A 27,288-nucleotide genomic window follows, 5' to 3' on the forward strand; every position below is an offset into this window, starting at 1 on the left:
CCATGCTTTGTGCACAGCTCTGATATTGCCAATAAGTAGTAGGACCGCAAGTTTCATTCTACACCACTCCTATCATCCACTGTTCATGGCTGGCTGCGATCTCATTAATAACGTGGGCAGAGTGTCGTTCTTGGCATTTTCTTAAGTTACAAGTTCAGGGCTGCCATTTCATAGTGATGCCTTTTCCAATGCCGTTTCTTATCACTCTTCATCAGTGGTGATAACGACGCCCACGTTGTGAATGGAATAAATCAGCAGAGAATGGTGGATGAAAGAGTTGCATAGGATCGAGCAAAAAGCATGGCTACAATACCATGGCCCGGATGCCTTATTGCCGGTTGATTTCTTTATTGGGATACGAGCGATTTCACGTGACTATGCTTTTGACACCTTGGTGCCTATGTGCAACACCGTTTGCTTGGCCCTGTGCAAGGATCGCTGTTGCCAGTAGACGCCCAATGTGTCGGGTGCCGAGGCACACAATGTCTCGCAAAAATTATTTACTGAAAATACTGCCCCTGGTATATTGAGCTTTTGCGAGAAACTTAGTGACTACTGGTGCCTATTTCGAAAGGCTCTATGTGGTCTATGCGCAGCCTCATCAGTGTGTTCAAAGGGACTGGTTGGTTCATCTTCCGAATAATAACAAGAACAGCACAACCCAGGATGAGCCTGTGCTCTGTACTCGCTGGTCCTGTGTTGCGCTGTTCCTGTTTTTATTCTGTAGGGGCTTATATTTCTGTGAATTCACGTATCTCAACTTTGAGTTAAGAGGGTTTTACATATTTTTTAATCCCAGGACAGCAGGGCGGCTTCATGATCGCTCGTGCCATTTTTAAAACTTTTCTCGAGTTGTTCCTTCTGCTCACTCTTTCTCGCTTGCACGTGGATTTCAGATGTGACATTTAAAAGGAGACAAGCCAAGAACATTGTTGCCTCTGAGTCAAGATTGTGAGTCAAGTCCTGGTAAGAAGTTTGTCCTGCCAATCTGTTTTACATCATAACGCTGCTTGATAAGGAAGTGGTTGCCTCCATCTCGGCTGGCAAGACTTGTTTATCAGGAACACTGTGTGCAAGCACGATGCTGTTGCGTATGGAACAGAGCGTGCATGGGCAAGTGGGGCAACAACTTGCTTCCATGCCTTACTGTTGTAACTGCATTCGAAATCTCTTCATTTGCTATTTCTTCCTAAGGAGATAGATGCTTCAATACTATTTTCTGGTGTTAACAGCGAAAGCACAGTTCAGAGATAAAATTTTCCCTTACAGGGCCTTTTAGGATAACGAAATTTGGTGGTAGTTCACTATTTCAGCTATTACATGTTGAGATCACTATAATAAATAACTCTTCTTGAGAAGTAAACAGAAAAAAGATTGTTCTGGTGAGGCAGAAGAAAGAAGTAATTGTTTGTTTATGCATGCACCTACAAAAGAAGAATGTTTACAGTCACTTTAGCATATGCTAAAGAGAATGAAGGCGAAAGCCTGCACACTCATGAGACATTCATTAAATTACTTGACAGTGTCATTCAAATGTGTTGTTACTAACTATTACTTGTTTCGTTCCACCGAAGGCCGTGGGTTTGCCTGGCTTAATTAACTTTGCCTTAATTAATTAACTTCACCGTAACACCAAAGGCCACGGATTTGGCTCCCACCAATGGTTGTGGCTTAGACCATCAATGGTGGCACTATCAATTTCGGTGCTGTTGAATTTTGGTCCAACCAAAGGTTGAGGGTACGACTTGCACCAAAGGTCATGGGTTCGAGTGCCTTAACACCAAAAGTTTTGATTTCGAGTGCCTTAACACCAAATGCCATGGGTTCGACTCCCACCAAAGGTTGCGAGTATGACTCCATTAATTAACTCTATCTTAATTAACCGTGCCTTAACTTATACCTAATTAATTCCAAAGGTTGTGGGTTCGACTCCCTCAATGGTCATCGGTGGCACCATCCATTTTGGTGCCATTGAATTTTGGTGCCTTAATGCCAGATGGTCATTTTCCGGTAATGCTGGACAATGGATTTTTCGACCCCTGAGTCACTTAAGGCTTTCGTCCTAATAAATGACACTCACCATTTCAAGACTACTAGTACTGGCCTGCGTTGTAGAAGTAAACAGCACTTGTCTCTGTGTGGTGGCTGTGTGTTGCAAGCATATAATCCAAGCCTGATGTTGCGGAAGATCTTGTGGCTCACTTGTGGAGCACACTTGGCTTTGGTTGTTACATTTTTGTCCACATGTTGTTCAACATCATAATAAGAGGTGAAAAAATACACACACTTTTTTTTATATACACACACCTTTTTTGCCTTTTGCTGCAGTGAATCGTGAGTTCATGAAGCAAATATGCAACAGCTTTTGTGAAGCCACGTTTCACTTTTGTGTTCTACCGATTCCTATGAAAGAGGGATCAACAATATCTTTTTTTTTTTTCACCTGCTGTGTTTATATGACTACAAAGATGGGCAAGCTTGTGGGTAGGAAATACCACGTCAATGTTGTGCCTACTCGCCACTTTCTTGAAGTTTCTGATACGGAACAGAAATGAGATTTCTTGAGATGTATATCACATAGTCAGATCGACGGCAAACAACTTACCTTGGTTCTGTCCAGCTACGTGACATTTGCATATTTTTAAACACACACACGCATGCACACACGCACGCGCGCGCACGCACGCACACACACACACACACACACACACACACACACACACACACACACACACAAATGACTACATAGGACAGCAGTACCTATACCAGAGCTCATCTTTGAGGTCACAGAATTGCTTTTACTGTTTACATTGGCCTGTGCAGTAGTGACATGCTGCAGTGCCTATGCTTGTCTAGTGCTCAACTCAAGGCCGAGTGGTTGATTCACATGGTTTGGTGGGGTTGATATTCACACACACATGATAACAACTGATTATCTTGCACATTGACAAACTGGTCAACATTAATCTGGAGCCCGCTGCTACACAGCCCATGCTGTATTTCTGTGGTGTACATTCGGTAAGTTGTTAGCCTAAGTACAATGCAACAGACAGAGTATTGTACTAATGTTGCACGCATAGTATTGCATCTTCCTTTAGGCTATAATTGCCGGTCGTGCGCCTCATTAGTGGTTTCTTGTTGGCAACGTCTTTAGGGGCAGACAGCATCAAACAATGAGTTGTGATCTTTTTCTGAAAAAGGAGGGAGCTATGTTTGCAAGTATTAATGAAAAATGTTCATGGGAACTGTGGGGGGTCATAAGGGTGAAAAGGTGGACATCATTGTTTAGGTGTAACTCATGGACTAGTCAATGCAACCACGAAAGAAGAATAGGTTGCGAGGTATGTGTTGGTTGCCCAGGTTGCTACAGAGTTGGGCAGTTGTACTGGATGATAGAAACAATAATGGGCGATTGTGCTTGTCAGTGGTCTGCTTATGCTGGTCCCTATAATGTTTCGACCTCAAATGAAGGAATATTGAATGGAATGTTGTGCGGAATAGCCGCACGGAATGCTCATACTAAGGGTAGCTTTTACAAGTGGCTGGAGATGGAGCCTGGCTGTGCCGATAAGGCCCTAGGAGCAAGCAAGAGAGCGTGACTTGAAAGCACGCACGTTAGCTGCCAGCACATTTCGAGATGGCCTCTATCGGGAAGGTCAAGGTGACAATCTTTTGGAATGGGGATGCTGCTTGACGGATTAGCTAAACACCAAGAACTACAATAACATGTCTGTTGTTCCCAGTTGCTGCCAGTTGTATGCATGAAGCCATAGAAGAAAAGCAATGAGCAAGATTAAGCAAAAAAAAAGAAAGCTTGCTAATGCAGAGTCCAGAAACCTCAGTCAAGGGATGATGGAATGCGGGTTTGTGATCGCCAGCCACTTAGCTGATTCTGTAGACCTTGCCTCCATCTAACTTTCTTTAACATTTTACAATGTTCTTTGGGGAAAGCTATAAGTGTAACCCTGTGTCCATTGGCGTGGCAAGTCTTTTCTTACCACGGAACAGAACAGAGCACTTGAAAAGCATTGTCTGAAGTGCATTGATTATGTGAAGAAGAGGGGTGGGGGCTTAATTGGAGAATATATATTTCGTTAATCACAGAGTTCTTGCTTCCAAGACAGACTAGGAGATTACTGAATGTCCCTGGTAGAACGCGGTCAAATATATTACCTGCTCAGAAGCGCACATGAGATCAGACTGTGACCACGTATCACACTGTAGCCATAAGCACACAGATAGACAAACTGTACCATATCCACAGCGTGTAATGTCATTTCGAGCAGCACAGGCAGAATAATACAAAGGGTTTTGTCACAATCCGCCCGAGTTCTTGAACGACGGAGGGCTCGAGGCACCCCCCGTCAGACGGATGCTCTGCAGCATGGTGACTGACCCCCGAGCAGCTGTGCAGTGCCCAATGTTGCCTACCAGGCATGGCAGGCCACCGAGTCGGCGAGCCACCGAGCCTGGCGGGCCAACGAAGGTTTTGCCCGAGGGGGCGTCACATGCTTGTCACAGGTTTCATGTTGGAACCAGTCTGAGGTGAAGACTGTCTCCTCTTCAATGCTGCACACCCATTGACGCTAACTGCCAATTCCTGCAGCTGCATGCAACTCCATTGTATGTATAAGCATTCATTCTACAATACAGAAAAGAGATAGCTTGAAGTTGTGTACTAGTTACATTATATAAATAGTTGAACTTCACATGACAAGTTGTCCTTTATGAATATCAGCGATGCTCTGCCAACTTCCATTTAATTCTCCGAAGTTAAGGTGCAACCAATGGTGGAAAAACGCTTTAGGACAGGAAAGGGTGTCACTTGCTCCTAGCTTATTGAAAAGCAGACGAGATCATATTTATAGGCGAAGATGGCCATGTGTGCATATACGCTTACGCACAATACTTAAACTTTATGTAGCACTGAATGACAGTTTATGCACTGTATGATTGAATAACAATGCAAACTTTGAGTATTGTGCGTAAGCATATGTGCACAGATGGCCACCTTCGCCTATAAATATGATCCCATCTGCTTTTTGATAAATTAGTAGCAAGTGACTTTCCTGTCCTAAAGCTTTTTTCCACCCTTGGTTGCCACTTCAAAGAATAAAATGAACCTACTAGCCCAGCAACAAGTATTGATCCAGTTAATTATTAATGGCGACTCATAATCTTTTTGTTGTTAGTGTTCTTTGCAGTGAAGGGGTTTCCACAATGCCATATGGACTTACCTGGCCTGCATTCTTGCGCTTTGCTGGAGCCGCAATGCTGTCCATGTTTGCTGGAGCACAGTGTGTTCACCAGTACTACAAGCCCCTTTCTGTGAGTTGGTGTAAGCAGCTATCTTGCACAGTTATTTTTCTTATTACTTTGTAGGGGTTACTGCTAGGTTGCTGCATCAGGGCCAACAATTTCTGATCCTGATCACTAACCATGTTCAATTTGAGAGCAGTGGCATATTTAGGGATTTGTGCAGCAAATGGCCTCAGGGACGTCGTTCCTGTGGCAGTGTAGTCAAGCCTTGTTATAGCAAAGACGGATAATTCATACCGTCAATTATTTCAACTTATCTCTGAAATTTTATGACAGTTACGTATACACAAGACTGTGTATACAGAATCCGCTAGGGTTTGCAAAGGATGTACATTGGATGTGTCCCACTGTGCTCTGGGTGCATGTGGCAGGCTTCTCCACAGTTCCAGTGAGAGGTGGCATGGCACACACTGCCAGCTCATGCTTTTCAGCATGAACCAAACTTTCACATTGTGGGAGTTCTTTCGGTCTGACGGACACAGTCGTTGCTGTGCCTCCAGGCTCATTCTCCAGTGCGAAGCACCTCCCGTCCCTTGGCCCTTTGCTGTTTTTCCTAAGGCCCCTTCATCCACGTGCCACCGCTGATTTTGCTAAGTAGCGATAACCTTTGTCGTGTGCCGCTCTTCCCTGATTAGTCACTCAAACCAGTTCTGCTTCCGCAGTTTTCGCTTCCAAGATTTCCATTTACAGTTATTCTGCTTCCAGGATTTCTCATCCACAAATTTTTGCTTGTGGTATGCTCGTGCCTCTATGTAGCTGTGATGTCACTTCCACTTAAAACCAGAAGCTAATACTACATAAGTTCTGCTTGATGCTGGAAGTTGACAGGGTGAGTGAGGGAGGAGCGCAGAGGAGGAGGGTAGATTGGCGCTACTTAACCTGGTCGGCGAAACATGTAATGAGGGGCTTTAGTCTTCCTGAGTGCTATGGCCGCATCTGAAGGTGCCATGCAACACGGCCGTCTGATTGTGTTGTGACACAGGGGAGAGGCTTTGACTGGGCTAGCGTGGTCGCGGTGCATGGTGAGTCGAGCACCGGAAAGGATGAACGACGGCCATGAGGTACAAGCGGCACGATACAAGAGCAACCATCTTTTTGTGTCCTCAACGCTCCAGCCTTGGGGCATTCACGTGCTTTGCCAGCTTGTGTCAGTGTGACTTGCAGAGCGGCTCTGCGTTCTGCCCTTGCGGTAGCTGCAGGTGCTTGGTGCGTCACATTTTGTGTCTGAACCGTCGCTGACCAGAGTCGGTGGTGGAAAGCGCAAGGCAGTGTCTGCGAACATATCTCAGCCCGCATGTGTGAACCATTGTTTGACACAATGCGGCGTCTGCCTTCCTCCGCCATCGGGGCAGCGGACACCGAGTCTGCTCCGTGCATGTAAGTGCAGTGTCTCGAATCCGGCAACATTGACGCCTTCAGGTAGCATGCATGGGTTTATTGACCGGTTGCCTTCACCCCAAAAGATCATGTTCTCATGACGCCTGCGGCAGAAAGGACGTTCCACGTCCCCCGCCAAGGTCTGTGAGTGGTGGCGCTGGCTAACACTCCCAGGTTTCTACAGGGAAACATAAATACCCAAGAAAGTGAATGGGGAAACGGCGCCGCGGTAGCTCAATTGGTAGAGCATCACATGCGAAATGTGAAGGTTGTGGGATCGTCTCTCACCTGCAGCAAGTTGTTTTTTCATCCACTTTTATTTCCATTAATTTATTGTTTCTTTATTCATTTATTTAGCACAAGTAATTTCTGCTGTGTTGTCCTTGGTGTCAATGTTTTTTGGCTTCTTATGACATAAGTGCAGTGTTGTATTTTATGGCGTAGTGTTTTAGGCAATAAATGCATTAACTGTCCTGGATGCCTCATGTTCCTGAGAGATAGAGAGCTCCATACTTATCCATCAATGACTTTATTTTTACCAATACAGAAAACATACAATGAAAAAAAACGTGACTGGGAAAAAGATGCCTAATGACAGCTTGACCGAGCCCCTGTCACCCATTGGCAGTGCAGACAGGGTTATTAGATTCGTCAGACGATCTCGCCGCTGCCACCATTTGTTAGAGTTGTCGGACGATCTACGAGCTGTAGGCCGATCTCACCGCTGCCATTCAGATGTAAGATTTGGCAGTCGTATCTGTAGGAAGGAGCTTGGGGCGACAGGACTAGGCGAGCGGGATTTATTTACATGTTATTTACAGTTTTAACATGAGATACATCGACAGTCTAGCGTGACTCCCAAATGGAGCCCGCAAGACGAGCATACAGCAAACAGCTTACGAGCACACAGCTCATGAGTACATTTCTAGCACGACAACGAGCACGCAGCTCACGAGTACATTTCTAGCACGACAACGAGCACACAGCTCACGAGTACATTTCTAGCACGACAACGAGCACGCAGCTCACGAGTACATTTGTAGCACGACAACGAGCATGCAGCTCACGAGTACGTTTCTAGCACGACAACGAGCACGCAGCTCACGAGTACATTTCTAGCACGACAACGAGCACGCAGCTCACGAGTACATTTCTAGCACGACAACGAGCACGCAGCTCACGAGTACATTTCTAGCACGACAACGAGCACGCAGCTCACGAGTACATTTCTAGCACGACAACGAGCACGCAGCTCACGAGTACATTTCTAGCACGACAACGAGCACCCAGCTCACGAGTACATTTCTAGCACAACAATGAGCACGCAGCTCACGAGTACATTTCTAGCACGACAACGAGCACACTCTAGCAGCTGACAATCGCTGCTTATATGCACTCCACTCGACGTCATAGTTCGACGTCATTGTAGATGACCCGCCCATTTGGAGGAGGCGGGCTCACATACACGTGTTGCACAGGTTTCAGTGTCGCACAGGTTTCAGTGCTATCTCGAGGGCCGACAACCTTTGCAGAACAGCCGTCGCCTCTAAATTCCAGAGCGGACCTCGCACAGGGGCCTCCACCGCAGTCCATTGTCTGGCGTCTCGAAAAGCGCATGGGAAGGAGCCTTCGTCGACTTTCCCGTGGCAACTCCCCCACCCGTAGCAGATCAGGTCCACGTTGTTGTGTTGCGCACAAAGCCTGCTTCGTCGAACGCATCCTAGCTGAAGCGACGGAGAGTGGAGGATGCATGCATTGTTCCCGACACAAAGTCGACTTCGTCACACCGTGGCTAGAGGTTGGCGGCGGTGTTCCAAGATGAGATTGCCACCGCTGGCGTAAATGGCTGGCAAACTTGCACTGCAGCTGGCCGTTCTTAATAGGGTACTGCACTTATAATATTTAGCATAAGAAATTATAAGAAAAATAAGCAAACATAGAATGTGATCTCAAGTAATTGTTACACACTCGCAGATTTGAACTACAGTGGATGATGCACTGCTAGTACATGTCTACAAGTAATGTGACGATTACGACACATGTATGTCTAGGGAAAACTTATTGTGCACGGTGGAATGAAGCGGCCAGGTTGTCAAGTTTGGCAAGGATGGCTATAACCAGCCGGGCCTTTCGCTGCACGCCATGTCGTGAAGCCCCCTTGTGGGGCGATTTACCGAGACCGCGTGTGGAGACGTAGAGTGAGCCCACAATGTTTGTCGAAGGAGCCGCTTGGAGCATGGTGACAAAAACAATGAAAAGCTTGGTATTGCACTGTGCCATATTAACGTACACAAAATAAATACAGAAATAAAGAAGTGACCCTGTTGCTGTTTCTACACCTCCCTAAACGACTGGTTCGGTTTAGATAAGTGTCAGTTCCATACTAGTTGCTAACAGAATAGCGCATGCTTTGACCATGTTATAATCTATATAAAATTACTGCAATAATGAACTTTGGCTCTTGGCTGCTGCTTTGTGTGGCTGGGGTTTGTATTTTCAGATTCTTGTAGGTGACTTTCACTACAGCTATCTTACACTGCACAGCTCATAGAGCCTTCGAATAGCTCTGCCTGAATTAACGTTAGGTGCGTAAAGTACAACTGCCTTGTGCCCAGGAGGCGCACGTAAGATATTGTATGAATCAATCAAGTCCACGCATCTGGAGGATTGCTGTTCTCATTTTCACTGTTACTGATGCTGACTTATTCTAGCCAGACCAATCAGAATCAGGTTAATTCAGTAGTACTACCACTGTTGATGGATGAAGATGCCTCTGGAATGATGCATTTTCATTGTTGATTCTTGTATACGCTGTCCCTGTCAGTGGAAAATGCCATTTTTAAAGCACTATTATGACCATCATGGATTGAAGTCTGCTACGCATAATCATTTTGAAGTCATGTGGCTCGTCTTAGAAGTGTAAAGCCATTGATGAGCAGTAGACATGATTGATATTTCAAACCAAAACAGGAATTGTTATAAATGAGCTAGCCTGAAGCTAAGATTTACCTTTAAGGGTTATTTATAATGTGGCTTTTCTTTACCCCAAAGCTACGTCTGCTATTCGTCATCTGAGGTTTTGATTTCCACAGTGGCAGTTACTTGCAGGAGGGCTCGTAGATTTATTTTGTCCCTTCTGTTGGTGTGCCTCTTGGCCACTACAAGCTCAACACATTCAGTTAGGATTTTTGTTTTCTCCTCTTCACATAGATAACAGATGCATTAGCTCGGATTTATTAAAACATCTGTGACACTGCTGTCAATCTGTGGTATGCAAAGGCCTGCAATTTGTTATGTAAAACTGCACTGGTGCCTTGGCCAATTGTTGAAATCCTAGCTTTCTCACTAAGTGTTGTTAACTGACCAAATTGCGTGTCACGTCCACATTTTAACCCACAGGTTAACTGCAAAGCACATATATGCGTGCCCCTCAATGCAACAATTCTTTGTTAGGATTGACTGACAGGCTGGTTGGTTCATTATCACAGAAAGAACAGCGCTTCAAGACGGGACACAAAGGAGGAACCATGCACACACAGTGCAGTGTGTGTTGTTCCTCCTTTGAGTCCTGCCTTGAAGCGCTGTTCTTTCTGCAACAATTATTTTGCAATTAAGGTAACTTCCAGGTTGGCAAGCCAAACATTTTGTTTTTGGTGCAAAGTACGGAACATGAGAAAAGGGGGGCAGGTAAGAGGAGTGCCACGTGTCCCCCCTTCTTTCATTTTCCATATTTTGTGCCAGAAACGACATGTTTAGCAAGCTTAAGCACCAACTAGCCCAGGAACAAGTTCTGGCAAACCGCAGTTCTCCACATGCTTACTGTTGATCACCCTTTTGTAATTCACTTTTACTGGAATCTGCCGCGCAATGTAAAATATCGAGTACAGTACTTTGATCTGAAAGCTAGCGTTTTCTAGGCACTAGGCATAGCAAAGGTGACACTGAGACACTGTCAAAAATATGGGCCCATTACCTCAGCCTCACAAAGCAAGAAATTTAAAGCATTTCTTAAATAACAAGCTAGTTGTAGGAGAGCTTGGGAGTTTTGTAGGTGTCCGTATGTAGCCTGCTAATGTTGTGAAATTCAGCACTGCTGGAACTAACACATAGTACAGTCATGGTATTGAATACATAGTAGAGTACATTCCCCCCAAAATCAAAGTAAGTGCAGTTAAAACTCGATATAACGAACTTTAAGTATCACAACATTCTCGATATAATGAAGTATTTAACTTTTCATACCTTCTTATCCGTCATCATCAGCCTGTTTTATGTCCACTGCAGGACGAAGGCCTCTCCCTGTGATCTCCAATTGCCCCTGTGCTGCGCCAACCGATTCCAACTAGCGCCCGCAAATTTCCTAATTTCATCGCCCCACCTAGTCTTCTGCTGTCCTCGACTGCGCCTCCATTCTCTTGGTACCCAGAATGGGTACCAAGAGAATGATGCCAATCCTAATGGTCAAACGGTTATCTAAGCTGCGCATTACATGGCTTGCCCAGCTCCATTTTTTCTCTTAATGTCAATTAGAATATCGCCTATACCCGTTTGCTCTCTGATCCAAATCGCTCTCTTTCTGTCTCGTAACGTTATGCCTAGCATTCTTTGTTCCATCGCTCTGTGCATGGTCCTTAACTTGTTCTCAAGCTTCTTTGTCAGTCTCCAAGTCTCTGCCCCATATGTCAGCACCCATCTCCATGGAACACCATGAATTTAGAACCTCAATATAACGAAGTGTGTATGCAATTTCAATATAACGAAATTTTTCATCCGCTTCAAAGGAATGCCGAGACAATAATAGCGGGAGACAGACGGCTCGATTCGGTGTCTGATTTGGCATCCAACGCGCCAGAGCGGCAGCCGGAATCGAGGTGTTTTGCCATGCCGAAGCGTCAAATCAGACGCCCGGCGTACGACAAAGCAGGTAGGTTTTCATCGTCCGACGCATCCGACAACCGCACCATCATTTGGCTGCAGCCAATGACAGCATGGCTGGCACATGACGTTCTCGAAACGGGACAAAGCGCGGGAGCGAATGAAGATGCTAAAACAGCGTTGAGTGCTCTGATTTGTGCCTTGAGAACCTTGCTACAAACAATTTTTTTTATACCTGACATTAAGTTTCAGTTATGTCCAATTTATCTGTGATTTGTGTTGAAAAGAAGTCCTATTTCCTGAATACAACGTGCAATAATTGTTTTGGCAACCTGCATTTGGTTGCTGAGGTTGGTGACTGTTTCTGCTGTGCTCCTTCATTAGTTGGAGGATGTGCCAATAACTTAAAAGCGCAAGTGATGACATAAAGGCCTATAGGGAATAAAGTTCTACATGCAGTTTCAGCTTTTGAGAGTGATTGATTATCGCACCGCACTCAATAGGGAGAAAACTCGTGATTCTCATACGAAGTCCGAGCTCACGATGGCCAGCTCCAACTAATGAAGGAGCACAGCAGAAACAGTCACGAACCTCAGCAACCATACCCAGGTCGCCAAAACAGCATTTATTGCGCATTGTATTGAGGAAATAGGACTTCTTTGTAACATAAATCACAGAGAAATTGCTAAAAGGTGCCCATGGCCAGCCTAACCCAACGTGTCAGACGCTCCGCGCATCGTGCTACGGAGAGCAGCGCCACCTATGCAAGACATGAATCAGAGGAGCGGCGCTCACCGCCCGTTGGCGTCACCTAACAACTTCTAGCCAACGTAACCGAGCAATCGAGCGACAGGACAGAGCGATCTGTTCAAGCGACAGCCTGTTTTGTCGCTCGTCACCATCGCACACAAAACTGCTCTCATGGGGTTTAGCCTTAAGGCTTTAGGTGCGAGTGAAAGTGTACGAGGGTAAGACAAAAAAGATGGCAGCTTCACGAGTGCCGCCTTCCCTCACGAGCAGAGGGAAAGACGGGGAGGGGAGCAAGGCTCACAGTAAAAGTATAAACCCCATGCAAGCAATCTTGCACACGACAGCGACAAGCGATGCGATGAAGATGGCTGTCGCATTCGCTCGTTGCCTACAAATCGTACCCCATGTGAGCGACCATATGGAGTGATATTTCCCTGGTGTTGCCAGTATGAGGGCAGCAAATATGCGTCGAAACTAGCGTGACGCGTGCTTTATTAATTGAAGTTGATGCATTTTACTGTAAAGAGCAGCATAAAATATTTCTGAAGGTCTTGCAGTAGGTTCCTGTTCTTGCACATATAAAGATTCAATCGTTTACTCGTTCCGTGCGACAGTCAGTAGTATTTGAGTAACGTACATCCAGTTCTGGCTTCACAATGTTGGCTAGTCGCTCATAGCACTTCCAGGCGATGAGCGATGAATTCTAGATTTGCATAACTGAGCGATCTGTTCAAGCAACAGCCCGATCCATCACTCGAAGCCATCGCTCATCGCTGTCGCGCACAAAATCGCTCTCGGGGCGAAGGGTTGGCGATAAGTTGTCGTGCTCGCTATTTCTGGCGCCCGTCTTGGCCGTGGTTGTGCATAGCTGTAAGCGCGGCTGAGCGCACAAGCAGCCGCGCATGCCGCTTTAGGTGTAATCTGCCGCGTGTGGAAAGAGTGGGCGTGCCAAGATGGCGTGGCATCATGTAAGCTGTCTTCCTGTGCGTGTAGTATTGGAGGTTGCGTAATCTTGAGTTTCGGTGACTCGTTAGAGCGAGAGGCAGATGAAGCATTCGCTCCCCGCTGCCGGCGCTTTTCCTGATAGTGTTGTCCCCGTGCAGGCGACACTGTCAGCTGCGGGGGCAGAGTGCACGCGAAAGCGTGGCTGGCTTCACTTAATTCATACCACCTATGTGAATTTTAGTAAAACTTCATTTGGGCCTAGTTGGTACATAATTCTGAACTTAAACTTACAGCATAAACACCTACGACGGACCACAAGAGGAAGATATGACACACACCGTGTGTGTGTGTCGTATCTTCTTTTTGTAGTTCGTCTTATATGTTTGCGCTGTAAGTTTAAGTTCAGCACCAATGTGAAGATATCGCCAATGTGGCATGAAACCGTATCATTCGTCACCGACTCCCAAATTCATCAAAGTGAATTGTTTTCTGATTCAAATTCGCATTTTTTTATTTCCCGATAATTTGGAACATTCTGTGGCCCCTTTCCATGCAAGAAAAATTGATTGGCAACTGTACTTATTTGCATAAAAGGTCGAATTTCAATACGAAATTTCGATATAACGAAGCAAATTGCAGATTTTATCTCATCATCATCATCAGCCTGGTTACGCCCACTGCAGGGCAAAGGCCTCTCCCATACTTCTCCAACAACCCCGGTCATGTGCTAATTGTGGCCATGTTGTCCCTGCAAGCTTCTTAATCTCATCCGCCCACCTAACTTTCTGCCGCCCTCTGCTATGCTTCCCTTCCCTTGGAATCCATTACGTGTCCTGCCCATGCCCATTTCTTTTTCTTGATTTCAACTAAGATATCATTAACTCGCGTTTGTTCCCTCACCCAATTTGCTCTTTTCTTATCCCTTAACGTTACACCTATCATTCTTCTTTCCATAGCTCGTTGCGTCGTCTTTAATTTAAGTAGAACCCTTTTCGTAAGCCTCCGGGTTTCTGCCCCGTACGTGAATACTGGTAAGACACAGCTGTTATAAACGTTTCTCTTGAGGGATAATGGCAACCTGCTGTTCATGATCTGAGAATGCCTGCCAAACGCACCCCAGCCCATTCTTCTGTAGATATAACAAAGTAGATTTTATCTACTTTGTTATATCTAGGTTTAACTATAATTAGCATTAAGTGAAAATTATGCCCATGCCATCTGTATACAAGGCTACACAGCAACAACTAACATTAAGGTTGTGTCCGTATCTCAACACAATCGAACCTCAATATAATTAACATGGATATAATGACATTTTGGGTATAATGAAGTAAATCTAAAAGGTATATTGGCAATATCAGCATGTAATGAATATATGCTTACAATGGGTATTGAAGGTATTTTCATATCGGATGCAACTTTGTTATATGTATTGAGGTGTGAGAGTGTATGATAATATTATTTACATTACATTAAAATCATTTAAGAATGTTAAGCAGGAAAATTTTAATGGACAAGATACCTTTTCTGAATGGCTATAATGTGTGCTTATTGCAATATAACACTGGATATTCAGAGCAATAATTTTTGTTTCTTCACATACTACTTCAAACACCTGTTCTAAAAAGAACAGCATGACACTTTGATTTCACAGTGCTACCATGAAAGCATTCCTAACAGTAGAGCAACAAGAAGGAGCACTACTTTTGGAAAAGGCTGTGTCTCATTTTCTAATTCTTTTCTAGGATTTGGATGTGTATGTGCAAGAAGAAAAACAATCGCAAGTGTCACCTGTGCTCGGCCAGCAGCGGGTTCACATCACAGAATGAAAGCAGGAACTGACGTGACAGCATGAAGTCTCTAGGTGTATTGGATGTTCTGAAAATAAACTAGCTACATGGTCATGTTTCCACATGGTGAACTGTTAATGACAAGATTATTAACTGAAAGTTAGTGTGGCACTTCAGCTTTAGCTAAGGGTCCAGGCCGTACGTAAGTACAAACTCGAGCGAATGCCAGTAATTGTAAGTGGTTGCGAGTATGAATGTGATTGAGTTATGTACGAGCATGAGTGACTGTCGGTGAATGGTATTTTCTGTAAGAGAGAGTGAGTGTGACTACCGGTGAGTGTGAGGTGAACATGTGTGCATGGATATAAATGTCATATTATAGCTCACTGACCTGGCCAGTCTTTGGTGCCAGAATCATAAAAGTTACTTTGACACATGGTCGATCTGTCATGTTTGTTCTGCTTGCCACCTATTACACCGCGATGGATCTTTACCAACTAGCCTAAATTTCATTTCTTCAGGAAAGGCAAGGCTAAAGGCAGAAAGCACAGCCTGACATGGCACTAACACCCATGCTGTAAAGTGACACTGAATATTGTATGAGAATGTATCCAGTTCATAGTGGATGCACTGCACAGAAAGGAATAAGATAAGCTCAGATAAACAACAATACACAGAAGATATATGTATATTTAATTTAGACCACATGATTCTTCAGTATTATACCTGTGCAATAATACGGTAATCTATTTCTGTCTGGAAGCCAGCAGATGGGATTCAATGACACCTTTAAAATGAATCACTGACTTGGACTTTTTGCACATTTTTATGAGTGGTGAGTGTCATCACAGTGCGCTTCACTACTCCTCAGCTGCTTGGAAAAACGGTTTGTGGATTCCGGTGACTTCGCGTTGGACCTATTGCGAGTATTCTTCATCAACATCATTTTAACCTCAAGAGACCGAACTCCTGCCAACAGCGGTTTTAATTTGATGTCCATAGAAGCCTGCTAATGTTCTTAGCTACACAGGTCATTTAGGACTTCGTCCTGCTCAGGCTTAATTCGTTTAACAGTCCCAAGAACGGCAGAAAGCACCTTGGCGTTGTCAAGAACAGGGACAGGAGCAAGAACAATCGGCCTATACAGACAGCTATAAGATATAAGATGCCTTATATCTTTGAGTCCAAATCGAAAACCACTTCGGCAGAACACCACAAAAGGATAGCAGTTGCTGCTCTTTACACAAGAATAGCAACTGATATGTGATAACAACAGCGATGAACACACCATAGATGCAGCGATGTTGTGTCCCCGTGGGTGGTAAGCGAATTGAGTGGCAGCCATGTCAATATAACATGCTGCGATTCATAAAGGATGATGACGAGCAGAATCGGAAATTGCACTTGAAAATGTGGTGGTCGAGTGTAATCCTCAAGTTGGTTGATCCAGGGACAGTCTTTCAAAGGCTTACTGTTCCATCAGCTAACTGGCACAGTACGATCATCTGTAATAACTACAGAAGTGAGATTTGGCACAACACACAGCCAGTGTACATCAACAACTACCAAGTGCTCTCGTACTTTTTCTCTTGACAACTCACAGTGATGAAGAATCTCGCTGGCAGAAGCTTTCAGATGTCTGTGCAAGAAGCTGGCAATCGTCCACTTGAGTTTGAGGATTTAATGCACTTCGGTAGATGGACGAAAATGCATGTTATTTTTGGTACAGAATTTCCGCCAGTGTTCTTGCGGAGACCACTGTGTCTGATATTGTACGGCATCAGCAGAAAAATATCTTGCAAGACAGGAACCGTTTCTTTACATACAAGCAACTGTTAAACTGAGGCATGAATTTCATGATTGCTATGTTTGACTATGGAAATGAAATTAGTCTGCAGGCATGAGTGGCAAGTGATGCCTGTTTATTTATTAAAGTACCATCAATGTAGTAACGCACATTACAGAAGATAACAGGATGTACCGCAGGAATCGAAATTGTTAACAAATATGGAAGTGAACTTTAGCTACAATATCAACACATAATTTCACACTAAGTGTGAAGCAATGAACAGAGGCCACAAGTTTTGACACCTGTTTCTGAAGCCAACTACCAGTGCTCGGCTGGGAAACCGTTCGTGGGCCTCACGCTGATCGGCTTCACCTTGAGCCTGTCGGAGTCTTGGAGGCGCCGGCTCTTGCGCTCCTTGTACTTGTGGTAGAGCCACGTGGTCGCCTGGGTTCCGTACTCGAGCACGTTCAGAAACGACACGCCGATCCATATGCCGATGAAACCGCCCAGGTACGAGAACAACTCGATTTGCTGCGCCATGATGTAATTTATACAAATGGGTTATACGGACCCTGCAATGATAACCAGAGTATCGAAACAGAACCCTAAAAAATAATGGAAAAGATATTTTCACCCACTGGAACTGAACCAGAAGGTTAGTTATTTTTTTAAACTCTGAAATAAAACCGAAAAGGAAACAAGCACTGTCCTGTCTACATTCTTTCTGTATCCATGTCTTCGGTGCACTTTGATCTAACACTAACATGAACGTCAACCCAACTCCCCATATTATCACAGTTATTGGTTCACGTTAATTTCATTATTTACAGCAAGAGCTCGTTAACTCGAAGTAGCCGCCGCGATTGGTCTAGCAATGTATCGAAAGCAATATGTAACACATCCGCTAATTCACACAGAACCGCACCGCCACCGATAATTCGAACTCCGCGTTATCGTGGATGAGGTTAGTGCGCGTGAGCGCGTTGGCGACTATCCTGCGCAGCGTTGCTGTTTCCACCTGCGGCCCTTTGCTTAGGCTTGAGTGGAGAGAGACGCGTTTGTGCCTGGCCATGCATGGCCAACGCCTCTATTGCAGGCCGCTTCCCTCCCGTGTGGTTCCGTATAAAGCTCAGGGGCGATAAAATCGTCGCCGTGCGCCGTATGTGCGAGGGTGTGGGTGAAGCCTGTTTCACATGATGCGATTTTCGTCGCACCGGAAGTGCGATTTCCGTCGTTTGCGATGAAAATCGCAGTCGCAGTGCCGACCCCCCGATTTTCGGCTGCGACCAACCGGTTGGTCGCACAAGGCTGTTTCACATGCTGCGACTGCAACGACGAAAATCGGTGCTGTCGCACGCGTCGCAATGCGATTTTTTGAGGGCTCATTTCACATGATTGCGATTTCAACAATGCGACTGGTGCGACGCCCAGGGTTGCTTACTGCCAGGGTCTCGTTCGGCTTCGTGGCACACGCTGCATAATTCTTTTATTGTAGTGAATAAAACGTTTACACTATAATATTATTGACTTCTCTTGATTAGAAGCAAATAATATGTACGTTTACTCATTTAAAAACGTTAGTTAAGATTTGTCTTGGGGTGCGCGACGGCGGTTTCTGTAGTTCAGTGTGACATCGCGCACGTAAACAGCTGTTCGCAGGTGGTTCAGCGCTGTGTGTTGTCTTATCTACATTCTATGACCGTTTCGTTCTGCCTGCGCTACAACAATCTACAAGATGACCTATCGACAAGTTCATATAGCTACCCTCATTGTATATGCAGTATTCGGAATTCGGCTGCCACGAAGTTGTCGTGTCAGCCCAACAAGATCCTCGCGCTACCCGTGCTCGGCGTCAGCTTCTGGAGAAATGATGCGTGTATATTGCCCGTCATTGCACATATGTGGTGCCTGCTCCTAGCCATATTCTTACGCCAAACGCAACAAGAAGCACCAACCCGAACGCCCGCGTGTGCCCCTGAACGAAGCCTCAAACGATCTGTGTGATTACGACGTGGAATGAAAATCGTGTTGTGAAATTCAACCTTAGCGCTAGCCTGGTTCGTCCATCGCCGTGCTTGCGCTGCGAATATATATATGGGAGCCCTCTCTAAATATTTCTAAAGGCGCAAAAGCCGACGCATCAAATGTTTCGAGCAGTTACCGTCACTTTTGTAGAAACCTGTACGTTGTAACATAGCATTCTAAAAGACACGCTTCTCGTCCACTTTGTTGTCCCGTGTCTCGCGCTGGTAGTATACTCGGAACATCTAACAAGAAGACCATATCAGTACGCGCTGTTCGTAATGCAGGATCGTAGGCCCACGGCAGGCGCACTTGCCGTAGAAGTTTTCAGCTTTCAGCTCAGCCTCGCACGCCTCTCACGGTTAGCCTGTTTTGTGGAAATAAATATTATTATTATATTATTAATGTTACTAGATATTATAGTTTCTTCACTGTAATATATAGCAATCATCCAGATTTCTTAAGCTAGTCATGCATTTAGTCTGTGTTAGATCAACATTGTTACGACATGCTTATGGGAGTCATTTCAAACTAGATTGCTCAGCCAGAGAAAGTACAAATGCAAGCCTCAATGTTTATTCCAATTTGGTATTCCTAAACAGATTATATTGGCAGAATTTTATGCCTGCTTGCATTTCCTGCAATTCAATGTTCAGAGCTTGAAAAACTGATTCCTTTTCTAGCTGTCGAAAGGCTGCTTCAATGTCGATAGCAAGCTATAATTATTCATTTCGAAAGTGTGAAGCAATGACTATATGTCTAAGCTTATCAATGCGTTTTTGTTCCACGCACAAAATGAATGCATGACGTGCTTATGTACTTATTTATTTATATACCTCGCAGGCTGCAAAGTTGGAGTATTATGCAAGGGGGAATAAAAAAGTTGTTACAAAAGGAAGAAGGGCACAACATTAAGAAAAAAACCAGCAAAAAAAGCAGTACCAATACATTGCACCAACTAGCCCAACGTGTTTTACTGGCACAACATTATGCAATACTTAACAAACAATAACAGAAAAAGTTACTGCCCATGCACCCTGTAGAGACGGTGAACCAGCAAAGCTGAAATGTGCAGCCCCGGTGTTTATCACTGGGTTAATTCCAATGGTTTATTCAAGTCTTTCTGTATTATTGGTTATGTCTGCGTTTCTTAATGAAGTTATGCACATGTTTGGCTTGGGTTTATCACATTCCTTATTTGGAATGCCACACATTGCACTTTGCAAGATCACCATCATAGAAAGTGCAATGGAGTGGTTCATTGTGTTAATCCAGCGGGTCCATCAAAGTCTTTCTGAATTATGTTACGCACTTGTGTTTTGTAATGCATTAATCATAATGTTTATGACTCAGTTATGCACTGTAGTTACGAAGTGACACACTGGGGCTGCACATTTCATTTAATTAAATACAGGGACACATTTTCGAACCTATTGGGAAGTCGGAGAGACTGCTGCTAGAGAGAAACGACGTCACTATCTGTCTAGCCAATGGCCCACCACACCTTTGCTGTGATAATAATGACATCATGATCTTGTCTTAACCCCATCCCCCTCTGTGTCCCTTCCCTGCAATAATACGCAGATATAATGTATGTTTGAAATGCATAAGCATTTCTATATCTACCCAACAAGAAATGTCTCCGTCCATCATGCAAGACGAATGCAATAGCTCACACCCCCTTAAACAATGGCTCATACCCCTACACTAGGGTTTTTGGGATCGGACCATGAGTGTTTCGCCTAGGCACATACAGCTTCACTGTAAAAAGAATGAACGCCTTTCTGCTAGAGACCAAGACAATCATGAGGTGTATTAACAAATGAAAGTTTATTGAACATGCCGAGTAAATGCTGTTCGACAAGCAATAAATCGAATTTACACAAAAAGCAGAAGCAAGATCTGATGTGTGTCCATACAGATCCCAACAGGAAACGCATCCATCTCTGAAAGTGTAACAGCGGCCATGCTGACACAAGATTCTCCCAGTGTATTTGCATCTACAGCATCCATAATTTCTCTAGGCAGCGGATCTCCACAGAATGCTAGCTTCTTCCTCTACAATGCACTCTCCACATCTGAGCGTGCATTGTAGAGGAAGAAGCTAGCATTCTGTGCAGATCGGCTGCCTAGAGAAATTACGGAAGCTGTAAATCTAAAAATGCTGGGTTAATCTTGTCAGCACGGCCTCCTTTAGAAATGGATGCATTTCCTGTCACGAAACGCACATGCATTTTTGCTTCTCCTTTTTGTGTATGTTCAGTCTATTGCTTGTAAGCGAGCATTTACTCGGTGTGTACATTAAACTTTTGGTTGTTAGATCATCTCGGTTTTCTTGTTTGTCCTATGTGTTCTCTGGTGCCATTTGCAGCCAGGCTATTCATTTTTTTTTTTAGACTGCAACAAGTCACTTTAATGGCCTTCATGATACCTTATAAAATCTTTTATTTGGCCAATGTAGCAAGAATGTACAGTGTGAAGCAGTAAGAACAGGGTATGCTAACTTCTAATTAAAAGGTTTATTGTGAAAATGCAGTGATCTATAAAGGTTACCACAAAGTAGTACAGCAATAAAACCTGATAAAGACTAGTGCTTGATGAAACCAAACATAAAAGCAGGAAAAGGAGAAAATACATATAGATATACAAGTCCAGGGGAAAAAGACATTGTGATCACCAAGTGTGCATGTGGCTACCTTCCAGGAAACTCATTTTTTTCCCAATGGCAAGGAACTGGAAGAATGTGCTTGCATAAACAAGCTGTCAGTCTGTCTATTGGAATAACAACAGTGTTTCTTGAAAGGTGCTGGCATGCAGGATTGGCAATTGTAATGATTTTTTCCTGCACTTGGAATTTTTCTCTATTTTCTTTCTGTAGCATATTTATTTATGTTTGGCTGCATCAAGCACCAATTTTATCTATCCTTCAAAGATGTCTTTCTTTTTCTGGGGAAAACTCGGGGAAGGCAGGAGATGGAAATTCAAGACGATGAGCAACATGAGAACAAGGTGAAAGTAGGAGCCAACGCTTCCACACGTGGACCTTGAAGAAGACAAGTCCACTTGTCGAAACGTTATATGGGGTTTAAGTTTATGTAGTGTCATACTACTGTTACACTGCTATTGCCAGATCAGTGTACTATATGTGCCTTATGTTTGCTTGCATCTTCATGATTAGCAACCTCCTCTGTGTGTTTGGCAGTTGCATACAGTCTCCTGGCCTAATTGTTTGCCCCCATATTCCACGGTATGGGCCTGTTATGTTTCAAGTTCAGGTACTCCTGAGGTTGTGTTTCTGAAGGGAGGGGTAGTCGTCTTTGCATCTCATATGCTAGCTGGCATAGTATCTTGGGACGAGGTTCTCAGCTCTTGAGACAAAGAATTTGTGCTGCAGGCTGCAACCCTACTCTGTCTAGGTGCTTGTTCGTTAGCTCTTTCTCATAGAGGTCTTCAAGCATGGTACAGTTGGAAAGACCTGTTATTACTACCCGATGCCTGTATTCGATGAGTTGTCTTTCTTGTGTGCTGCTGGTAATGCATACCGTACCACACCTTGGACACAAGCACAGCATCTGTGATTTTCTATAGTATCCACTCGTCCACCCCCATTATTTCGAGATTATTCTTTTCACCAGGTGTGGAAGTTGCGCCCAGGCATTGCATGATTGTTTCACCCACGCGCTGGCTCTGCCGTCATGGGCTTACACTAGCTGAGGATTTGTGGATGTTGACTTGCGGGCATATTTGTTCAGCTATGTGGATCACAATGTGCAATCTGGGGTAGTTCTTGATTCTAGTCTTTCTTTTTTTGCCAACGTCGATATGAGCTGACTTATCAGAAAGCGAGGCCAGACTGGCCAAGAAAGTCTGCAGTGTTGTCGAGGGCTTGTTGCATCATTCTTGATTTCTGTATAAGATAGCTTTCCCATAGACTGTAATACACCATAGGCTGTAGTGTTTCTTGTAGTATGCCTGTGTTGTTGTTGTGTGTGGGCCTAATGTACCTCCAACTCTCACCTGGAATTTTCTGTCTTTCAGAAAGTTACTGTTTAAGTGCTCTACCAGAAATGTTTTTGCTCATCGTTCCTCTTATTAGAGCAGCATGAGCTACTGCTGTTAAAAGCCTCTTCACTCTCTTCATTCTTTCATAAGCGGTATTACACAATGTCCTGCAATAAAGTTTCTGCTGCTTATGGCCCACTCATATCTGCCAGAAGGGACAACTCTTGAAAAAGGCTTTTTTTTTTTGCTATGTGTGCGACGTAGTATGAGCATTCATGCCTTGACATTTATACATCTGTAGAACCAGCTTCCTGACAGAGTACTTGCTATACCTGATCATGCTTATTTGTGCAGTGCTGTTGAACAATACATATTGATGCAATGAATATTTACACACTCGAATTATCACGAAAGATGGTTGTTTTACAATTCTGCCCTTTGCTTTCTATTGGTGTTAGATTTTGCATAAGCATGCCCCCCTATGCAATAGCATTTTGAAGTGTAAGGGTTCAATAAAAGGTGAACTAAACCTAAGTGCAAGAGCTTTTTTTCTCACCTACGACTCCCATCGAAATGCGACTTCCATGGCTGGCAAATCAACCCCTCGCCTTGTGTTAGCAGCAGATTGCTATAGCCACAGTGGCAGGTGAACAAATTGAAGAACAATATTTCTGTCTATAATTTTTTTTCTTCCCTATATGTAAGTAAAGTTTGGAATAAGTTTGTCATTGCAAAAAAAGCCCAGTTTGTGGTCTTTTATTGAATAAACAACATATTGTGTATAGTTGAATCGCAGAAATTTGTTCTAAAATCCTCGGGTGATGTATGTTCTTGCAAGTAGCATGGTATTTCATTACTTATAAAGATAGTAATCGCAGCGGATATCGTTATATGGGTTTACACACTAATATATGTGATCACAAACTTATTAGAAACTTACTAGAAACATGTAAGGCATGAATGTTTCTGCACACTTGATCAGCTGTGAACATGCAAGAACTGCTTGTACTGGCTGACTTCACTGCACAGTTTTGATTTACTTTTCTTCAGCGTGTCGTTTTATACTGGTTTATCCCCACAAGAACAGGCCGTTTGCCTGCTTTTCGCATTGTTGCACGAGTTCTACATAATTGTGCAGGAGGGTACGTCGTCACTTTGCCACTATAGCAAGCAATTTAATTAATCTACTAGCTGTACAGTTAATTACCTTGCAAAGCAAGTGTTCATACAGATGCAGTAAGGATACAAAGTCCGCAACATAGTCTATGTTTATTGGTTTCTGTGCAAGGAAAAAAAAATTCTCCAGAGAAGAGGTGCAACTTAACGTGCATGTAATATTTTATTCAAACCACGGATTTAATGCTATTGTAGCAAATTCATTACGATAGCCTACACTTTTGCTCTGTCAAATTTAATAAGAGGCAAGATAAGCTTTCAAGATGCATCGGGAAATTCATGCTTGAAAACCGACAAGAAAATGCAACTAAATGGTACCGCGTTCAGCGCAACGTTGAAACTTCGGGTGCTTTGCTGTCTTGTCATTTGCCCTTGCCGAGGTTGAAATAATTCAAGCTGCACCGTAAGCGCGATTTTACAAAAGAACATTGTGACGACCTCGTCGTCTGCTGGGGATCGAACACCTCCTAGCACTGGCAACTTGCAAAGGCGTACGAAGCAAACGTGAAAATGCACTTCATTTGCTGTGTAGCGTGTCAACAAACGCATAGCAATCGGAGAATGCAATCTGCGGTACAAGTTTTTTTATTCTCCCTGCGCGTACGTACCGAATTCGACGATCCACGTCTGCGCGCATTGCACTTGTCGTACGAGACGCCATTTTCCAAAACAAACCGGCGAAATAGCTCCGTTGACAGCTCTCCGCGCAATTTCGACGGAAAATCGCAGCGATCGGTGCGACGGTGCGACTGTGCGACCAACCGGTTGGTCGCAGCCGAAAATCGGGGGGTCGGCACTGCGACTGCGATTTTCATCGCAAACGACGGAAATCGCACTTCCGGTGCGACGAAAATCGCATCATGTGAAACAGGCAACAGTCGCACCGTCGCACCGATCGCTGCGATTTTCCGTCGAAATTGCGCGGAGAGCTGTCAACGGAGCTATTTCGCCGGTTTGTTTTGGAAAATGGCGTCTCGTACGACAAGTGCAATACGCGGAGACGTGGATCGTCGAATTCGGTACGTACGCAAAGGGAGAATAAAAAAACTTGTACCGCAGATTGCATTCTCCGATTGCTATGCGTTTGTTGACACGCTACACAGCAAATGAAGTGCATTTTCACGTTTGCTTCGCACGCCTTTGCGAGTTGTCAGTGCTAGGAGGTGTTCGATCCCCAGCAGACGACGAGGTCGTCACAATGTTCTTTTGTAAAATCGCGCTTACGGAGCAGCTTGAATTATTTCAACCTCGGCAAGGGCAAATGACAAGACAGCAAAGTACCCGAAGTTTCAACGTTGCGCTAAACGCGGTACCGTTCAGTTGCATTTTCTTGTCAGTTTTCAAGCATGAATTTCCCGATGCATCTTGAAAGCTTATCTTGCCTCTTATTAAATTTGACAGAGCAAAAGTGTAGGCTATCGTAATGAATTTGCTACGATAGCATTAAATCCGTGGTTTGAATAAAATATTACATGCACGTTAAGTTGCACCTCTTCTCTGGAGAATTTTTTTTTCTTGCACAGAAACCAATAAACATAGACTATGTTGCGGACTTTGTATCCTTACTGCATCTGTATGAACACTTGCTCTGCAAGGTAATTAACTGTACAGCTAGTAGATTAAGTAAATTGATTGCTATAGTGGCACAGTGACAACGTACCCTCCTGCACAATCATGTAGAACTCGTGCAACAATGCGAAAACCAAGCAAACGGCCTGTTCTTGTGGAGATAAAACAGTATAAAACGACACGCTGAAGAAAATTAAATCAAAACTGTGCAGTGAAGTCAGCCATTAGAAGCAGTTCTTGCACGTTCACAGCTGATCAAGTGTGCAGAAACATTCATGCCTTACATGTTTCTAGTAAGTTTCTAATAAGTTTGTGATCACATATATTAGTGTGTAAACCCATATAACGATATCCGCTGCGATTACTATCTTTATAAGTAATGAAATACCATGCTACTTGCAAGAACATACATCACCCGAGGATTTTAGAACAAATTTCTGCATTTCAACTACACACAATATGTTGTTTATTCAATAAAAGACCACAAACTGGGCTTTTTTTGCAATGACAAGCTTATTCCAAACTTTACTTACATATAGGGAAGAAAAAAAATTATAGACAGAAATATTGTTCTTCAATATGTTCACCTGCCACTGTGGCTATAGCAATCTGCTGCTAACACAAGGCGAGGGGTTGATTTGCCAGCCATGGAAGTCGCATTTCGATGGGAGTCGTAGGTGAGAAAAAAAGCTCTTGCACTTAGGTTTAGTTCACCTTTTATTGAACCCTTACACTTCAAAATGCTATTGCATAGGGGGGCATGCTTATGCAAAATCTAACACCAATAGAAAGCAAAGGGCAGAATTGTAAAACAACCATCTTTCGTGATAATTCGAGTGTGTAAATATTCATTGCATCAATATGTATTGTTCAACAGCACTGCACAAATAAGCATGATCAGGTATAGCAAGTACTCTGTCAGGAAGCTGGTTCTACAGATGTATAAATGTCAAGGCATGAATGCTCATACTACGTCGCACACATAGCACAAAAAAAAACTTTTTCAAGAGTTGTCCCTTCTGGCAGATATGAGTGGGCCATAAGCAGCAGAAACTTTATTGCAGGACATTGTGTAATACCGCTTATGAAAGAATGAAGAGAGTGAAGAGGCTTTTAACAGCAGTACCTCATGCTGCTCTAATAATAGGAATGATGAGCAAAAACATTTCTGGTAGAGCACTTAAACAGTAACTTTCTGAAAGACAGAAAATTCCAGGTGAGAGTTGGAGGTACATTAGGCCCACACACACCAACAACACGGGCATACTACAAGAAACACTACAGCCTATGGTGTATTACAGTCTATGGGAAAGCTATCTTGTACAGAAATCAAGAATGATGCAACAAGCCCTCGACAACACGGCAGACTTTCTTGGCCAGTCTGGCCTCTCGCTTTCTGATAAGTCAGCTCATATCGACGTCGGAAAAAAAAGAAAGACTAGAATCAAGAACTACCCCAGATTGCACATTGTGATCCACATAGCTGGACAAATATGCCCGCAAGTCAACATCCACAAATCCTCGGCTAGTGTAAGCCCATGAAGGCAGAGCCAGCACGTGGGTGAAACAATTATGCAATGCCTGGACGCAACTTCCACACCTGGTGAAAAGAACAATCTCGAAATAATGGGGGTGTACGAGTGGATACTATGGAAAATCACAGATGCTGTGCTT

General features: G+C 44.0%; 1 long non-coding RNA gene across 2 annotated transcripts in view; it reads left to right on the forward strand.

Moving 5' to 3' along the window:
* LOC129383736 (uncharacterized) overlaps positions 1-15,029 on the forward strand; it is a 43,538-nt gene extending 28,509 nt beyond the window's left edge. Inside the window, exons 3-4 of one of the 2 annotated variants that reach the window (XR_011890241.1) lie at positions 897-966; positions 15,012-15,029. This is a non-coding gene — a long non-coding RNA (uncharacterized lncRNA). Of the gene's footprint in view, positions 1-896; positions 967-5,192; positions 5,213-15,011 lie in introns of those variants that run through there. The other variant, XR_011890240.1, reaches the window with a different exon arrangement.
* Positions 15,030-27,288: the final 12,259 nt, after the last annotated feature.

The sequence above is a fragment of the Dermacentor andersoni genome, chromosome 9, assembly GCF_023375885.2.
Source record: "Dermacentor andersoni chromosome 9, qqDerAnde1_hic_scaffold, whole genome shotgun sequence".
Lineage (NCBI taxonomy): Eukaryota > Metazoa > Arthropoda > Arachnida > Ixodida > Ixodidae > Dermacentor > Dermacentor andersoni.